A 6,000-nucleotide genomic window follows, 5' to 3' on the forward strand; every position below is an offset into this window, starting at 1 on the left:
TTGGGGACGATGCTACTGTTGTTTATAGCCTCAGGAAAACATCTCCTCCAGCCGGCAGTTTGTCGTTAACCACCTGGAGGCGATGTCTTTCTGGGGCTATAAACAACAGTAGCATCGTCTCCTATGGGTCAGCCACATTTAGGCAGCAAATATGCTTCACGATGTCGTGCTGCTACTGTTTACATCTCGCTCAGAGATTTATTATTGCATAAAAATAAATGCTTTGCAGTATTTGTTCCGGATATTTTCGCTTTGACCGGCAGTTTTTAAAATAATTTCCATGTAACTTTTAAACTTTGTATACTGGTAGAATGTGTTTATAAAACATCTTTTTTTCTTGGCTTTTTTGAGAAAATTCTGTAGTTTGTAAGATATTCGTAAGATATTTTCTTGCATTTCTGCAATTTCAACCAATCAATGACGTCTATTGAGGTGAAAACATTCTCTCCGTAAACATTTTCTGGTGGTGATATAGGAAATTGTCCCTCGTTTAAGAAACAGATTGGGTTTATTTACATTTATTAAGAAAAAAAGATACCCGTCCCCTCACCCCTAACTCTAACCCTAACTAACCCTAACTCTAACCCTAACCCTAAAATAGATTGAAATGCAATAGATCGACACTAGGGTCATAATTATGGGTAACAATTTCATATGATACCGCTAGAAAAAACTGTCGATCAAAGCGAAAAGATCCTTTGTTCCGATTCTTAACGTTCAAAATCTCGCAGAGGTCAACTGTGCTTTTCATCCCTCTGGTAATCGATAAATAAAACACCGTTCAAGTTCTGGAGTCCATGTAATCGATCAACTACCTGTGTCCTCAAAAGAAAATTACTGGCCTTGAACTTTAATCAATAACTTTTATAATAACGTGGTTTGGTGAAATACTATTTCAGAAAAACGCATGGATATCACAGAATCAGATTTCAGTATTTCTAAAATCCTTCTAATTTTGATACAAGGTCTACAGTTTTGAGGGGAAGTTGGGGGACTGTTGACTGCATTGAACTGGTGCTTATTTTTCGGACCCTGAAAGGATGAAAGCCAAAGTTAACTTTAGCGGAATTTGAACTCAGAACGTAAAGGGCTAAAAACAATACTACTGAACAGTTTTGTCGGAGATGTTAACAATTCTGTCGGCTCTTCGTTTTTCCCCGCAATAATTAAGATAATTATTAGTGCTTTATTCCTGCTCAAAAGTAAAGTGCTGCCTTGAGCCTGAGAACTCATAGAGTCAGTTACACAGCTTCCATGGCGTTACAAGTGTCCGAGATCACGAAATTCAACGCATCGCCCGGCTCGGAAATCGAGACCTCGATCATGTGATTTTGGCCACGCATCTTCACCTGTTCAAAAACAAACCGTTATTCAAAATACTTTACGGTTCCACTGCTTTCGTATCTAAACAACCTTCAACTGTGGGTGTTTTCTCTTACATGTGTTCTCCTCTATCACAAACAATGAACAGACGTTAAAAGCGCGTTAAATACAACCTACGTACATGTCTATGTATTTGTATGTTGTCTATATTCTGTTGTTATTTCTTCTACAACTCACATATTTTACTCTTCTTTCTTCTCTCTACAATCATTTCTTCTTCTTTCTGGCACTCGGCCCGTTTTAATAGTATTTCCTCGCCTATTTACGTCACTCCTCTGAAATTTAATGAGATCAATGAACTTCACCTTCCTTCGTTTTCCTGTATTGTGTTTGTGTGTTTGTGTGACTGTAGATATGTGTTGGTGTGTGAGTGTGTATGCCACTGTGTAAATGTGGATATGTGGGTGAGATGGCGCGTCTTTGTGTTCAGGTGTGGATGTGATGTGTATGAGTCTGTTTGTCAGTGTGTATATATGTCTCCCCCCCTCTCTCTCTCTCTCTATATATATATATATAAATACAAAATGGGACAAGAACGCAAAACATCCAGAAGACGATACAAAAAACACGGAAGCCTCTAATCTTCAGTCAAGAACCGGATCATCTTCGCAATTTCGGCTGACAAAAGTTCTGGAACTAACAATTCTACAGAAAGTGCGTGGGGGAATGGTAAATAGATAAAGATTTTTTTGTTAATTCCTTGACAAATGTACTAAATAATGAGTTACTCTATTATATTGAGAAACAAACTTTGATAATTTAAAAAAAAACTGTTTTGTTCTCGATAACAGATCAAGAAGGAAATGAAAAGATGTTTATAAAGTTACGAATATCTCAGATACAACAATTTAAGAAATTTTGGGGACACCTTAAGGTCCAATCAACACCTTAAATGAAATTAAAAAATAACCCAACAAAGGTACCTACGTTTTGTCTATTTTAATAAACAGGTGTTTTATTTCTAAAATGAATGTTAAGAATTACCGGGGAAAGAGAGACAACTTCGTTGTGTCTGGGGAGAGTCAAAGTGCCCTAATATAACACACTCACCGGTTCAATTTCCATTCATTTAATTATTCCTTCTATTTGTTCTAGAAGCTTTTTCGTCGACGCATTTGCGACCGTACAACTACTCTACCGAGACCAAACGAGAGTGGCTGTGTGGTAAGTAGCTTGCTTACGAACCACATGGTTCCGGGTTCAGTTCCACTGTGTGGCACCTTGGACAAGTGTCTTCTACTAAAGCCTCGGGCCGACCAAAGCCTTGTGAGTGGATTTGGTAGACGGAAACTGAAAGAAGCCCGTCGTATATATATATATATATATATATATATATATGTATATATATATATATATATATATATATATATATATGTGTGTGTGTGTGTGTGTGTGTGTGTGTGTGTGTGTGTATACGTTTGTCTGTGTGTGTTTGCCTCCCCAACATAGCTTGACAACCAATGCTGGTGTGTTTATGTCCCCGTAACTTAATGGTTCGGCAAAAGAGACCGATAAAATAAGTACTAGGCTTACAAAGAATAAGTCCTGGGATCGATTTGCTCGACTAAAAGGCGGTGCTCCAGTATGGCCACAGTCAAATGACTGAAACAAGTAAAAGAGTAAGAGAGTATACCAATTCAGATAAGGAATCTTACAAACCAGATACAAAAACGAAGGATAACTTCAGAAACGTATAGAGATGGAATGCGTTACATTTCGCCTTAGGCTAGAAGTATAGCCACGTAAGTGTGCCCTTTGATTTTTGTTTCCTCATAACTTACAGAATAATGGATATCTTTAGGGAAATTTTCAACAAATACCTTTCAGATGGTTTAGATCAGAGGTTCTCAAATTTTTTTAGGCCAGCGCCCCCTCCTTATGGCCACATAACACCCATTTCTTTACAACCCACAAGGAGTTAAACAAAGGGGACAAACAAGGACAGACAAACAGATTAAGTCGATTATATCGACCCCAGTGCGTAACTGGTACTTAATTTATCGACCCCGAAAGGATGAAAGGCAAAGTCGACCTCGGCGGAATATGAACTCACAACGTAACGGCAGACGAAATACGGCTACGCATTTCGCCCGGCGTGCTAACGTTTCTGCTAGCTCGCCTATTATGGCCACATAATACCCTCAGTGCCCCACCCCTATATTTATGTATAAATAAATATTTTATATTTTACTAATTTATATATACTATGAATCATTTGATATTTAATATAATATTATATAATTTTTCTACAATACTATAATAATATTACAATAAATTCATAGTGTTGCCCAATTCATTGCCTTCCTCCCAACGCCTCCCTTTTTTCTGCCGCCCCAACACCCACCAGCGCCCACCCGAAGGCGGTAGCGCCCACTTTAAGAACCTATGGTTTAGATTATGATTTTATCAGAATTCAAAGTGAAAAAAAAAAAGATGGTGGGCTCGCACTCACCATATAACATAACAATTTTTTTCCCAATTTCAAGTTTCATTTTGTGTGTGTGTATTCTCCGAAGTATACATTATTATATATCCATCACGGCTGATCTTATCAATCGGTTTCGCACTAGGGGTACAACGGAGTGTTAGGTAACAATCCAGTTATACAACCCTACGCTCATCAGAGGTAGCCGATATGGAATGAAATATGGTGGCTCATTTCATTCCATATCGGCTACCTTTGATGAGCGTAGTGTTATATAATCGGATTGTTACATAATACTCCGTGGTATCCCTAGCGCGAAATCGATTGATAAGATACATTTCGGATAATATACCCATTCTATTGACAGATATACGAGTGCATCTTTTTCCTGAGTTGTGGACTTTTAGACGATTTACGTATATATATATATATAGTCAATTCAAATAAACAATCTATTCAAATAATAAAATTAACGGACAACAAGAGGATGTGCACAAGGAATGTATTAGTTTGACAGTCAGTGAAGAGAAGGGGTTTGATGTTTCGAGCATAGCTCTTCGTCGGAAAGGAGAAAGGGAAAAGTCCAAAGAAGGAAAAGCAATCGCTAACAGTGCGTGTGTAGTTACATAATGTTCGTTCGCTAAATATTTTCTACATTAAATTCTGATACACTCGGAATCTGCCCCATCGGAAAGGTATCTGTAGAAAACTTAATTTAAAAAATCCAATTTTTCTGAAAGTTATGAGGGGCACAACTGTGTAGATATGCCAGACTAGATACTAACTTATTTAATCAACAGTTAATTAGGTACATTAAGTAATTAAATGATAGTAGTTTCTGATTGAGAAGCCAGCAAATTTGAGAGGAAGGAATCAGCCGATAGCTTGCTGCCGTCATTACTTGACAAGTGCATAAATTTTATCAGAACGAGACAGTTGGGCATAGCAGTTTGGGCGCAAACGATTTGGCACGGCTGACTGGACATTCAGCTTGTTTTGATGCTGGAGGCAAACGCGCGCACACACACACGCATAAACACACACACACATACATACACACAAATACGTACGGACGCACGCACACACACACACGTGCGCACAGAAATATACACACACAGATAAGAGAGAGAGAAAGAGAAAGTGACATCATGTACATAAAGCGAAATATACTGAGAGGGAGAAAGTGAGAGAGAAAGAGAGAGAGAGAGAGAGAGAGAGAGAGAGAGAGAGAAAGAAAGAGAGAGAAGAGAGAGAGAGAGAGAGAGATTAAAACGACTGATGTCAAATAAGCTAGTATCGAACAGCGACACCAGATAAGCGGCGCCCAAACGGCTGTGTCAAAATGGCTCATATCCAAATTTTATCGATCTCGGATAGATGAAAAGTGAAAGAATAATAAAATGACCTTAGACTGATTTTGCTGTAACAAAAGGGAAATGTTTCTAAAAGAAAGATTGAAGGATTTCTTCTTTTTCCAAAAAATACCCCTAATATTAATTAGTAAAATAAATACAAGACTAGAAATTAGTAGACGATGGGGTGAGACATTTCACTGTTAACTTGTTTTATCAACCCCAGGAGGATGAAAGGTAAAGATGACCTTAGCTGGATTTGAATGCAGAACATAAAGAGCGGAGACAACATCCTGAAAAGCATTTTGTCCAACGCCATAGCGTTTCCGAATTTGGTATTACTAAAATTTTTATATACTACATTTGCACTTAAAACTACCAATCAGTGGTGAAGGTTCTGTGTAGTGAGTTGATATGCTAGAAAAAGTTGCTAAATCTCTTTCAAACCACTCCCTACCATTCAAGAAAGAAAAATGAAAAAGAACAAGAAAAAAAGGAAGTACATTTTCGGAAATCTATTTCTAAATCCATTATGTTTGAAAAGAGAAAATAACGATGGGATGGTTATGGCTGGAATGTCATTAATCATAGACCTACCTGGACTACCAGTTACACCTTTGTGTTTCTTCTTCTTCTTCTTCTTCTATATCGTATGTCGTTGTTTCGATTTTCTATAGAATTGATTCCATATAGCTTCCAGTAGGACCTGGGGTTGGCACCACTGGTTTCACAGTAACATGAGCGTTTGGACAATACTTTAAGGTGTTACTCGATCATTGGTGGATGTTCCCAAACCCCTTTCTTCATTTTCTCGTGGTTAGTGTCTCTCCCCGATGGTCG

The sequence above is a fragment of the Octopus sinensis genome, linkage group LG8 (assembly GCF_006345805.1).
Source record: "Octopus sinensis linkage group LG8, ASM634580v1, whole genome shotgun sequence".
In the NCBI taxonomy this organism is placed as follows: domain Eukaryota; kingdom Metazoa; phylum Mollusca; class Cephalopoda; order Octopoda; family Octopodidae; genus Octopus; species Octopus sinensis.